The 13265-nt window shown below is 37.5% G+C and overlaps 1 protein-coding gene across 7 annotated transcripts in view; it reads right to left on the reverse strand.

Moving 5' to 3' along the window:
* FARS2 (phenylalanyl-tRNA synthetase 2, mitochondrial) overlaps positions 1 to 13265 on the reverse strand; it is a 662046-nt gene that overhangs the window by 601634 nt on the left and 47147 nt on the right. Inside the window, exon 2 of one of the 7 annotated variants that reach the window (XM_074208463.1) lies at positions 2412 to 2499. The exons of the other annotated variants lie outside the window; for them this stretch is intronic. The gene's annotated coding sequence lies outside the window, so the exon portion shown is untranslated. The remainder of the gene's footprint in view (positions 1 to 2411; positions 2500 to 13265) is intronic. 7 annotated transcript variants of the gene reach the window in all.

The raw sequence follows: 13265 nt of genomic DNA on the forward strand, positions 1-13265 counted from the left end.
ATTATTAAGTGTCTGAGACCGGATTTGAACCCGGGTACTCCTGACTCCAGGGCCGGTGCTTTATCCACTGCGCCACCTAGAAGATACTTTTTTGAGAGCAAAATATAAAGTCTTACAAAATACAGAATCACTTTAAAGTATATGTTTCTAATAACATGGGATAAGCACTAACTTTTCAGGAAGTCCTGGAGTAGATACAATCTGACAACCAAAAAAGGACTATAACACAGTAGCACTATATTAGATGAACTATAAAATCATCCTTGCTTCATTTCTCCCCCCCCCATAAATTCATTATTTTAAGAAAGAACTATTTCAGTCATCTGTTTAACAAGTATTTATTTAAAGTATACTGTGTTCTAGGGGCGGCTAGGTGGCGCAGTGGATAAAGCACCGGCCCTGGAGTCAGGAGTACCCGGGTTCAAATCCGGTCTCAGACACTTAATAATTACCTAGCCGTGTGACCTTGGGCAAGCCACTTAACCCCGTTTGCCTTGCAAAAACCTATCAAAACAAAAAATAATAAAGTATACTATGTTCTAGATGTTGTCTTGTCACATAGTAAGCACTTAAAAGTCATATAAAAACATAAAAGAAATAGGCCCTGGCCTCAAGAAACATATATATATATATATATATATATATATATATATATATATATATATATATTCTATTTAGAAAAACAACGCAGAGAAAATTTTAGGCCGAAAATTATAATTTCCAGGAGATGGACACTAGTATTTGAGGGAATCTTGGTAAGTTACTGCCCAAAGGGAGACACAAAGTGAACTGTGAGGACAGCATAGGGGGTGGGAGTAGAATTCGAATACAAAGATGGGGAATAAAATGTCATATATCAAGAAAAACAAGTAGTTAGTTAAGCAGGGTTGCAGATCATGTTAGAATAGGAAGAGATGGGAGTGAGAAAAAATCAACGGAATGAAACAATTAAAAAAAATTAATAAAATGTGTGTGTATATGTGTGTGTGTGTGTGTGTGTGTGTGTGTGTGTGTGTGTGTATGGAAAAGAAAAACAGACAACCTACACTGATCCTTGAACAAAAGAAATATGTTCCAAAAAAAATTGGGCCCTTTAAAAAAAATCTTATTTTTAATTCATATTTTTATATCACCCTCTCCAGGGTACCTCCTCTTCCCTAGTTATACATTATAGCAAAAACAAAAAGAAAAGAAAAAAAAGTTCAGCAAAACTAACCTTCAGCCCATATCTGACAGTATATGCACATCCACAAAGGATTATTTTGGACTTTTTTCATATTCTCAGAGCTTAGCACAGATCATGGCATATATCAGGTGCTTGCTGACCAACTATCTTGTTGAACAATATAAAAATTTCTCATAAAAACACTGTAAAAGAAGTTAGTTACAATCCCCCCTTTTTTTTGTATTTTGAAAGGATTGGGGGAGGAGGGTTATGCTTCTTATTGACAATAATTTTTCCTAAAGAAATAAAGTCAGTTTGGAGAGAATCTTCCATTTTGAAAGCTATTCTACAAGATTTTAATAATTGAATTTTCTAAGAGTTTGGCTATGAACGAAAGAAGAAATGATCACTGGGAAGGATGGTAGATTCAAGAAAAGGTTTTTTTAAGGATATGGGGAAACCTGAGCATATTTGCAGGTAACAAGAAATAAATCAATAGATTAAAATGAAATCAAAATTTAAATCACAGAAAGGGAACTTGGAAGCCATTAAGTCCAAATCTTTTATTTAAAAAAATTGAGACAGAGTATCTTTAAGTGACTTGCTCAACACTACACAGTATCTAAAACATAATTTGACCAAAAGTTTTATGAATATATTCTAAACACGTACATTCTACTGCCTAGGAGTACTTAGCAGGCAGTTTATTTACAGAAGAGCAGGATAAAAGCAAAGGTACAAGGAAAGAGACTGACTAGCTTTGGACAGCAAAATGTCACCCCTTTATCAGAGGCTGATGCCCCAAGCAAGCACAATGGCGGCATATATGAGCAAGATAAAGAGCAAAGCCTGGTCCCTAACCTTGAGAACCTGCAATCTGCTCCAGAAGATAATATAAATTTAGAGTTCCAATTGTTAAATTCCATAGAAGAGATCCAAAGTGCTATGGGATTTCAGATGGACAAATAAATTCCACTGAGAGGGCATGACAGATATCATCATGGAGTTACTTCAAAATATTTGACTAATAGTAGTTTGCTATTATCATTATTTACTTTAATAATTAATAGTAGGGGCATCTAGGTGGCACAGTGGATAGAGTACTGGCCTGGGAGTCAGGAAGACCTGAGTTATAAAGGAAAACAAATATATTAAAATATAGTTATCAAAATATTTTTAAAAACAAGTTCATGGGGGCAGCTAGGTGGTGTAGTGGATAAAGCACTGGCCCTGGAGTCAGGAGTACCTGGGTTCAAATCCGGTCTCAGACACTTAATAATTACCAAGCTGTGTGGCCTTGGGCAAGCCACTTTTCCCCATTCGCCTTGCAAAACCTAAAAATAAAAAATAAAAAAAAAAACAAGTTCATGGTCCATGGATAAGAATTACTGCTTTACATCTCTGAGGTACACCTCAACACCTCTCAAATTGGCCAATATTACCAGAAAGGTCAATGATCAATGTTGGAAGGGATGTGGGAAATGTGGGACACTATGACATTTTTGGTGGAGCTGTGAACCATCTAACCTTTCTGAAGAGCAATCTGGAATTACGCTCAAAGGGCAACAAGAATGTGCATACCCTTTGAACCAGCAATACCACTACTGGGTCTATATGAAAAAGGGTAAAAACATCACTTGTACAAAAATATTCATAGCAGCCCTGTTTGTGGTGGCAAAGAATTGGAAATCAAGTAAATATCTTCAATTAAAGAATGGCTTAGCAAACTGTATGTCATGGAACACTATTATTCTATTAGAAACCAGAAGGGATGGGAATTCAGGGAAGCCTGGGGAGATTTGCATGAACTGATACTGAGTGAGATGAGCAGAACCAGAAAAACACTACATACCCTAACAGCAACATGGGGGTGATGATAAACCTTGAAGGACTAGCTCATTCCATCAATGCAAGAATCAGGAACAATTTGGGTCTATCTGTGATGGAGAAAACCATCTATATCCAGAGAAAGAATTGTGGAGTTTGAACAAAGACCAAGGACTATTACCTTTAATTTAGAAAAAAAATGATATCTTATTGTCCGATCTTGCTATCTCTTATACTTTATGTTTCTTCCTTTAAGGATATGATTTCTCTCTCATCACATTCAATTTGGATCAATGTCTACTATGAAAACAATGTAAAGACTGGCAAATTGTCTTCTGTGGGGAGTAGGGGGAAGGAAGGAAGATTAGGAGAAAAATTGTAAAACTCAAAATAAATAAAATCTTTAAAATGAAAAAAGAATTACAGTTTTAACTAAATCTGTAGAGGAAGGGAATAGCTCACATAAAAAAATGTTTAATTAGTTGTGAGGATTTAGAGATAGAAAATATATAATAAAATGAAGAGGGACAGCTAGATGGCACAGTGGATAGAGAACACCAGCCCAGGTATCAGGATACCTGACTTCAAATCCACCCTAGACACTTAATAATTACCTAGCTATGTGACCTTGGGCAAGTCACTTAGCCCCATTGCCTGAAATAAAAAAAATTATTTTTTTTAAATAATAATTAATAGTAATAGTGATTTGAACTTGGGAACAGAAGGCCTGGTTTAATCTCAGTTCTACAACCCAAATGACCACAAAGTCACTGTGTGTATCTGCAATTAAATCAATCGTCTCATCTATAAAATGAAGCTAATAGTATTTTTATCGTCTATTAGGAAGAAAAGTCTGTACAGTGCAAAGTACTCTAAAGCAATAGATAATAGTAATAATAGTGGCTTGGCACTGTTATTACAATAGTAGATTTAAATGGGCCTTGAAGGATGGATAGGATTCTGCAAGTTGATGCTTCTCCCTCATTTTAAGAGGACCATGACATTAGAGAAGTGATGCCCAGAAAGAAAAAGAGAGAGAGAGAGAGAGAGAGAGACAGACAGACAGACTGATGTATGCACATAAGCCTTTTGGTGTTGATTCCCCATAGGATGATGTCAGGAATCTACAACATTGCTTTTAAAAAAGTAATTAATCCCATTGCTTATCTACTCCGAGAAAATCAACTCAATATAGCACTCCTATCTCCAATTAATTTATATAATTACATATAGCAGAAAAAAAAATCTCTTGACAATGGGTATTTTTTCTGACTGTTCCCCCACCAGGGAATTCTTTCCTTCCTCATCTGTGTTTACTGAATTTTCTGTCTTCCTTCAAGTCCCAGCTGAAATACCATCTTTTCCAAATCTTTTAATTCTAATGCTATCTCTTTAAATTATTTCTGGTTTTTCTAGTATGTAGATTGTTTATACATTATGTGTACATTTCTTTGCTTGTTGTCTCCCCCTTTATATTGTGAACTCTTTGAAGGCAGCCACTTTTTGTATCCTCACTGTTTAGCAGAATACTTGACTAGTAGGTACGTAATCAATTTTAGCTAATTGTTCCCTTGAACAAGTGTCTTGTTCATAGAACAGCTAGCTCAGTGTCACTGGATCAAATAATATATCTCAGGAAGTAAGGTATAAGAAGATTGGAAAGGAAGGAGAGTGTTAGGTTATGAAAGACTCTGAATGGCAACCAGAGCATTTATACCTCATCTTGGAAGCAAGACAGAGCCACTGAATTTCAGTAAAGGCAAGGTAAAGTAGGTAGAGTAACAAAACCAGACCTGAATTTTAGAAAAATCACTTTGGGCAGCTAGGTGGTGCAGTGGATAGAAAACTAGCCCTGGAGTGAGTTCAAATCCGGCCTCAGACACTTAATAATTACCTAGCTGTGTGGCCTTGGGCAAGCCACTCAACCCCATTTGCCTTGCAAAAAAAACCTAAAAAAAAAATCACTTTGCTGGGTGAATGAATGTTGGATGAGAGTGGGGAGAGAAGTGAAGCAGACAGACCCATGAGCAAACTATTACACTAATCCAAGTATAATATAAGGGTATGCAACATAGTAAATGGCAGTGTCATAGCAACAAAGGAGACATATTTGAGAGATGCTCAAAGGTGAAATCAAAAGGTCTAAGGACCAAATTGGATGGGGAAGGGTTAGTGATGAGAGGAGAATGACACTAAGGTTGCAAGCCTGAAAGTTGAGAAGATGGTAATAACCCCTACAGTAAGAAGGTACATGGGGAAGGGTTAGTGATGAGAGGAGAATGACACTAAGGTTGCAAGCCTGAGAATTGAGAAGATGGTAATAACCCCTACAGTAAGAAGGTACATGGGGAAGGGTTAGTGATGAGAGGAGAATGACACTAAGGTTGCAAGCCTGAGAGTTGAGAAGATGGTAATAACCCCTACAGTAAGAGGGTACTTAGGAAAAAATGTGTTAAGTTTTAGTTATGTTGAATTTAAGATTTCTAGCTCCAGACAACTGAAAGGCAGTTGGAGATAAGGTCAAAAGAGAAGTCAGATAGATTTGAAAATCAGCAGCACAGAGGTGATCATTTAATCCATGGGAACTAATGAGATCACCAAGTGAAATAGTAGACAGAGAAGATAAGAAGTATCAGGACAGAAAACTATGTATCATTCAGAGTCAAAGGGCTAAGATGAGGATCCTTCAAAAGAGATAAAAGGGGGGGGTGGAGACAAGATGGTGGCATGAAGGCAGCATGTCCCAGGAACTCCGACCCACAACCCCCCCCCAAAAAAAAGGATGACTCTAGCCAAAATTTAGAGGGGCAGAACCCACAGAAAGACTAAGTGATACATTTTCCCAGTACAAGATAACTTAGAAATTCTGTGGGAAAGGTGTGTTTCACCAGGACCAGGAGCTGGAAAAAAAATTGAGGCCCAGGGAGGCCCAGCACAGCTCAGTGTAGCTCAGTCCAGCCCAGCTCAGAGACACCAGCAACAGCTTGAAGGGGCAGGGAGAGAACTCTGCTCCACGAGAATGAGTGTGGAGTGAGGAAACCGGCCAAAGAACCTGCAGCAAAGATCTGGAGAAAGCAGCCTGCACCCCCAGAGACGGTAAGGGAAATCTGCAGAGATTTCTCTGCTCTCCCTGGGGTAGAACTCTATTGTTTGCTTACACTCACACATTGCAGTTTGGGCTTCCATACTAAGATAGCTGGATCCCCTTTATAGCCCCAGGGCAGTGGGCAGTGCTGTGGTCATCTACAAAGCACAGGCTAGAGAGCATAAGAGCTTGGAGGAATAAAGGTCCCAGTGGGGTTCCCCCCCCAAAAAAAAGCCCAAAGTCTTGTAAGTGCTGTCTTGGGCTGAGGAAATGAGTAAACAACAGAAAAAAAAAAAAAAAGAATCTGACCATAATTATTTTAGTCCCATGGAAGATCAAAACCCATACTCAGATGATGACAAAATCAAAGCTTCTGTATCCAAAACCTCCAAGAAAAATAAAAAGTGGGCTCAGACTATGGATGAGCTCAAAAAAGACTTTGAAAAGCAATTAAGGGAAGTGGAGGAAAAATTGGGAGGAGAAATGAGAGCAATGCAGAAAAATCATGAAAACCAAATCAAAAGCTTGGTAAAGATATACAAAAAAAAATACTGAAGAAAATAATATGTTAAAAACCAGTTTAGGCCTAATGCAAAAAGCAGAACAAAAGGCAAATGAGAAGAATACCTTGAAAAACAGAATTGGCCAAGTGGAAAAGGAAACAAAAAAGTTCTCTAAGAAAATAACTCCTTCAAATGCAAAAATAGAACTAAAGGAAGCTGATGACTTTGCAAGAAAGTAGGAAGAAATAAAACTCTTCCAAAAAAGCCAAAAATTAGAATCTCATTGGAAAAACAACAGACCTTGAAAACAGATCCAGAAGAAATAATTTTAAAATGATTCGACTATCTGAAAGCCACGACCAGGAGAGCCTAGACTTCATTTTTCAAGAAATAATATAGGGGCGGCTAGGTGGCACAGTGGATAAAGCACCAGCCCTGGAGTCAGGAGTACCTGGGTTCAAATCCGGTCTCAGACACTTAATAATTACCTAGCTGAGTGGCCTTGGGCAAGCCACTTAATCCCATTTGCCTTGCAAAAAAAAAAATAATAATAATACAGGAAAATTGCCCTGAGATCCTAGAAGCAGAGGGTAAAACAGAAATCAAGGGAATTCACCAGCCACCCCCTGGAAGAGATCCCAAAAGAAAAACTTCTGGGAACATTATAGCCAAATTCCAAAACTCCCAAATCAAAAAGAAAATTCTAAAAGCTACCAGAAACAAACAATTTCAACTACTGAGGCTCCATAGTCAGGATTATTACACAGGGTCTAGCAGCATCTACATTAAGCACTCATAGGGATTGGAATATGATATTCTGGAAGGCAAAAGAGCTTAGTTTACAACCGAGAATCAACTACCCAACCAAACTGAACATCCTCTTTCAGGGAAAAAGATGGACTTTCAACAAAACAGGGGACTTTCAAACTTTCCTACTGAGATGACCAGAGCTGAACAGAAAGTATGATCTCCAAGTACAGGACTCTGGTGAACTATAGAGGGAGTGGAAAAGAGGGACTAAATATGAGGAACTTGATGATGTTGAACTGCTTGTATTCCTGCGTGGGAAGAAGATATTGATAACTCATATAAACTTTCTCATTTATAAGAGCTGTTAGAAGAAGCATATGTAGACAGGACATAGGAAGGAGAGGAATATAATGACATGATGTGATAAAGGGATGGAGTCAATGGGTATTGGGGTAAAAGTACTGGGAGGAAGGAAAAGTAGATGAAGAAGCTGAGAGATTTCACATAAGAGTCAAGAAGAAGTTTTTTCAATGGGGGGGTAAGGCAAGGGGGAATGAGTGAGCCTTCATTCTCATCAGAAATGGCTCAGGAAGGAAATGACATGCACACTTAATAGAGTAAGGAAATCTATCTTTACCTGGAGAAGGATGGGAGGAAAGGGGCAGGATGAGGGGGGAATGGGGGAGGGAAGGGGGGAATAGGTGATAGAAGAGAGGGAAGATCGAGGGAGAGGGTACTCAGATGCAACACGCTTTTGGACAAGGCCAAGATGAAAACAGAGAGAGAATAGAATAAATGAGAGTGGGGAGAAATAGAGTGGAGGTACAGCTGGTAATAGCAACTGAGGGGAAAATATTGAAGCACTTCTCTAGTGGACTTATGATAAAGAAAGCCACTCACCCCAGAGACAGAACCATTTAAATCAGAAACACAGACTGAAGTACAATTTCTTTCTCTCTCTCTCTCTCTCTCTCTCTCTCTCTCTCCTTGAGATTTCTCATCTTCTTGGGGGGGGTATGTTTATTATTATGTTGACTCTTATAACATTCAATTTACATCAATGTAATGCATGGTAACAATGTAGAGACTATCAGAGAGTCTTCTGTGGGGGCAAGGGAAGGGAAGGGAGGGGATATTATAGAATTCAGAGTCTTGCAAAAATAATGATGGGTAGGGGCAGCTGGTGGCGCAGTGGATAGAGCACCGGCCCTGGAGTCAGGAGTACCTAAGTTTAAATCTGGCCTCAGACACTTAATAATTACCTAGCTGTGTGGCCTTGGGCAAGCCACTTAACTGCATTTGCCTTGCAAAAAACCTAAAAAAAGAAAAAATGATGGGTACATATTACTATTGTATGCAATTGGAAAATAAATAAAATGTTAAAATGTTAAAAAAATAAAACAAAAAAGAGAATAAAAAGGAACAGTCAGAGAGGTAGGAAGAGAATCAGGAGAGAGTAGCATCCTGAAAACCAAGATAGAAGAAAATATAAAGAAGATGGTGATCAAAAATCAAAGGCTACAGAGAGGTCAAGAAGAATAAAAAGAAAAGGCCTTTGCATTTGGCAAAGAGATAAATTTCAGTAGAATGATAAAGTCGGAAGTCAGATAATAAGGAGTTAAAAAGTGAGAGTAAAGAAAGTAGAGGCACCTATTATAGATGTACTTCTCAAAGAGTTAGCCATAAAGGGCAGAGGACATGGGATGACAGAAAGCAAGAAATGAAGGATCAAGTGAAGGTTTTTTGAGGATAGAAAAGATGTGGGAATATTTGACGGCAGTAAGGAAGGAACCAGTAGACAAAATGAAGAAAGATTTAAAGTGATATAATGGGGATGACAGAGTGGGGCAATATGCTGGAGTAAATAGGATAGAATAGAATTGCTTGAGTATGTGTAGTAGTCTTGGTAAGGAGTAAGGCCACCTCTTCATGTGGGTTAGGGATGAATGAAGAGATAGTAGAAGAAGGTACAAAGGAAAAAGGGCAAAGAGGAAGCTAATGGTGAACAGGCTCAATTTTATCTGTAAAATATGAGACAAGGTTCTTCTCTTGCTAGGATTTCCCTAGTAAGCAAAATGTAAAAGATGGTTAGAGAAAGGGAGCAAGTGAAGGGTAGGACTGAATTGATTGGGACAAGAGGACTGGAAGACATAACACAGGAAAGTCTTTACCCTGGAAGACAACAACTCTCTATACAAATTAAGATAGAGGATTAGGAAAAAGAGATGCATAAATTTGCTAACCACAGAAAGGTTAGCTGTTTGGAGATTCTAACCTCCAGTTTCTAGTGATTATGCTGAATAGCATTGGTATAGGTCTCCTTCTCCATAAACCCTCAGAAACTCGTGGAAGTGGTGACAGGAAATTCAGACCAGAACTCAAGTTCCAAGGAGAATATTAGCAATAAAGTCAGAATAAGTTCCAATATTTCTGGTGTTATGTTTGGTAGAGCACTTCTTGATGACGATGTTGCAGAAGGAATTCTAGTTTAGATTCAGATTACCCCAGACAGCCTCTGTGGACCTTTCCAACTGTGATGCCATGAGAGTTCTCTAGATTATTTGAGCCTATTGGAAGAGGAAAAAGAAAAATTTCCTATTATAAATGAACAGATGGTCACAAAGACCATCTCATTAAACTAAAACTGTTTTTTTAAACTAACACTGGAGACACATTTATTTTTCCTTTTGGAAGAAAGAAAACTGCAAATATGGACTCTAAGGGTCATTATGACAGAATAAGTTTGGTTATATTTTCATTTTATTTCTATCACAACTAAGATTAAGTTTTTTTTTATTTTTATCAAATCATCTTATAGTTCAAAACCAAAATCCCTCTAAATTTATAAAGATTTCCAGCAAACAAAAAAAAACAACACACACACACACACAACACACAATAGAAAGCATCTGAAATGAAAATAAGCCATTTTGGAGTTAAAATAGGGACCATCGCTTTCATTAGGGATGGTCCCCATTTTAACTCCAAAATGGCTTTTCTCTGAAACTTCTATTACATTCCCACTTTTTCATCAAAAATAAATTTAAGAGTGGGAATAGGTCGCATAGTGTTCTAATCCAGCATCAGATACTTAAAAACTACCTAGCAGTGTAACCTTTCACAAGTTACTTAACCCCAATGCTTTAAATAAAATTAAATAAATTCAAGATCTATACTCCCAACAAATATTTCCATGTCTATTATGTCCTCAAGAAATCCTCACTTGATCCATCAATCCCTGCTATTATCATTATTGTACACTGAAGGTAAGTAACAGTATTAGTGGTGTCAACTGAAGTACACTCTACCCCTCCACCTAAGCTTTCACTTGGAGACCTAGAGAGAGATTCTAGCTTTACTACCTGTGTGATTACTGGGCAAGTAGCTTCCCTTCTCTGCGGACCTTAGTTTTCCCATCTATAAAATTAAAAAGTTATACTAAGGGACCATTCAAGATCCCTTCTAGTTCCAATCATATCTTATATCTTCATGACTGGGAATCAAATCAATGGGAGTACAACATCAAACCACAAAAAAAAAAAGATAGCAACCTAGCTAACCATTTTATTTAGTTCTGCTACATACAGCTCCTCCTTTAAGCCTTCCTTAGAAGGTCTACCTACTTTTGAGCAAGAGATCTTCCTCTAGGATTCTTGATATTTCATGGCTGATGCCAATAAAGCAATTGGGATGTCTGTACATCACTAAGCCCTCATTCACAGTTCAGCCCACTAACTTCCATTCTCAATCAGGTATCTGTGAGCATCCTTTACACTGCTTCTCTTGAACATTCATGATCTGCTTTCACTTTTTAGATAAGCAGGTTGTCTTTTGTAAAAGGATTTGGAACATTTTCTTACCTTCAATGAGGTGGAAGATCTTTTATATCATTTGCTGAAAGGTTCTTAGCAGGAAAATTAGATGAGATGACCAGGGAAGAGATGGCTTTATGATTTAGAAGGAAAAAAAAAGCCAAACAGAGAAGGGGAAGCACCAACAGGAATATAACCTTCCTCTATATGGGCTTTATTATAATCCGTGCTTCAGAACTCAGTCAAAAAAAGTACAAAATATAAAGACTAATCACAAATCCATTCTCTGAAACCCTAGTACAAGACAGGCAAGCTCCTAGGTGTGAAATTGATAAATATTTTTAACACCAGTTGTCATCTAGGGCATCATTACCTAAATTAAACATCAGACACATCATCTGACATTAGTTGTTATGGATACCTGTGCAGAAATAGTAGACTTTAGAAAAGGGCACTAAAATTATGGTATTTCCTAAGGAGGTCATTTCTTATTCGGAAAAAAAAATCACAATAAATTTCTTTTTGATGATCTAACAAGTTTTATATGCTGATGAGATTCATTCCCATGCCATACATCTTGCCTCTGGCCAACCCGCCACCTCCAATTTGTTTTAAAAGGAACTATAATCACCCAATCAATCATATTCTCAACTTTCAGCCTTCACAGTCACTTCACTGTGGTCAGAAGTTGCTCTAAAATTTCCAGCTTGCAATGAGTTTTGTATCAGTGCTAAAAAACCAATGACAAGCAAACTGTTTAAGTTAATATCTGAAAGTACTATATTATGGGTTTCTAATCTATCTCTTACCAAGGATTTCTAAAATAAAGGTGACATGATATGGGGAAATTGGTTTTATCCCCCCTCTCTCCTGGTCCCTAAGTATTGATTTGACAATATTCCAAATTCCCATATAATTATCTAAAATCTTCAAAATGAAATCAGGGTACCCACTTATGTTCCTAAAACATTTCTAAATGAATACTATTTTTTTTTTCACTAAATGTATTCAATGTCTAGTTCTGGGAGTGAGGGAATCAGCATCAATATCTCTCTTAGAGAATTAAACATTTTCTTCACAACCAGACAGCTCTTATGCTCATAAAAACTGCCTCAAACCCTTACCATGTAGAACAGGAAAATGAGACAAGACACTCAAGTTTGAGACAGACTGCAGAAAAGAGGAGGTATTTTTTCAAAAAAATTACTTCATTAACTTAAGACATAATCAAAAGAGAAATGGACTTTTTTTTAACAAGTAAAGAGGTGAATTTAATGAGAAGAGAACTATAAATGTTGAAGGTTTTTTTTGAGAGAATAAAAAGTGTGCCACAGTCTGTATTCAGATACTATTTGTGATGGATAGTATTTTTTATTATGAGTCCATCAGAGAAATTGCTTCAATAGTTTTTTCCCCCACAGCTGATAATGCTAGCTATATTTCCTTATATCCTGTTCTTCCCCATTCCATTCATTTTATTCTCTCTCTCTCTCCTTTTACCCTGTCTCTCCTCACAAGTTTGTTGTATCAGACTATTCTCACCCACAATCTTCCCTCTCTTCTGTCCCTTAAAACCCCCCCACACACACCCCTTTCCCCTATCCCTTTTCCTCTCCTATTTTCCTCTAGGATAAAATAGATTTCTATACCCAGTTGAGTGTATAGGCTATTTTCTCTGAGTCATTTCCAATGAGAGTGAAGGTTTGTTCACTCACTCCCCCTCACCTTCCCCAAAAACTTTTTCTTGTCTCTCTTTTACGTGAAATATCTTAACCTTCTACCTCTCCTATCCATTTCTCCCAGCACATTCCTTTCTTGCCCATTAACTCCATCTTTATATTATACCTTCATATTCATCTCCCTCCTGTGTCTTGTCTATATATGCTCCTTTTAACTGCTCTAATAAATGAAATGGTTCATATGAGTTACTAGGGCTTTCTTCCCATGAAGGAATACAAGCGAGTTCAATATCATTAAACCCCTCATAATCTGTCCTTCCCATCCACCCTCTCTATGTTCCACCAGAATCCTGTAATGGAAGATAAAACTTTCTGTTTGGCTCTGGTCATTTCAATAAGAAAGAATGAAAATCCCATTTCATCGAATGTCCATCTTTTCCCATG

The sequence above is a fragment of the Macrotis lagotis genome, chromosome X (assembly GCF_037893015.1).
Source record: "Macrotis lagotis isolate mMagLag1 chromosome X, bilby.v1.9.chrom.fasta, whole genome shotgun sequence".
Classification (NCBI taxonomy): Eukaryota; Metazoa; Chordata; class Mammalia; order Peramelemorphia; family Peramelidae; genus Macrotis; species Macrotis lagotis.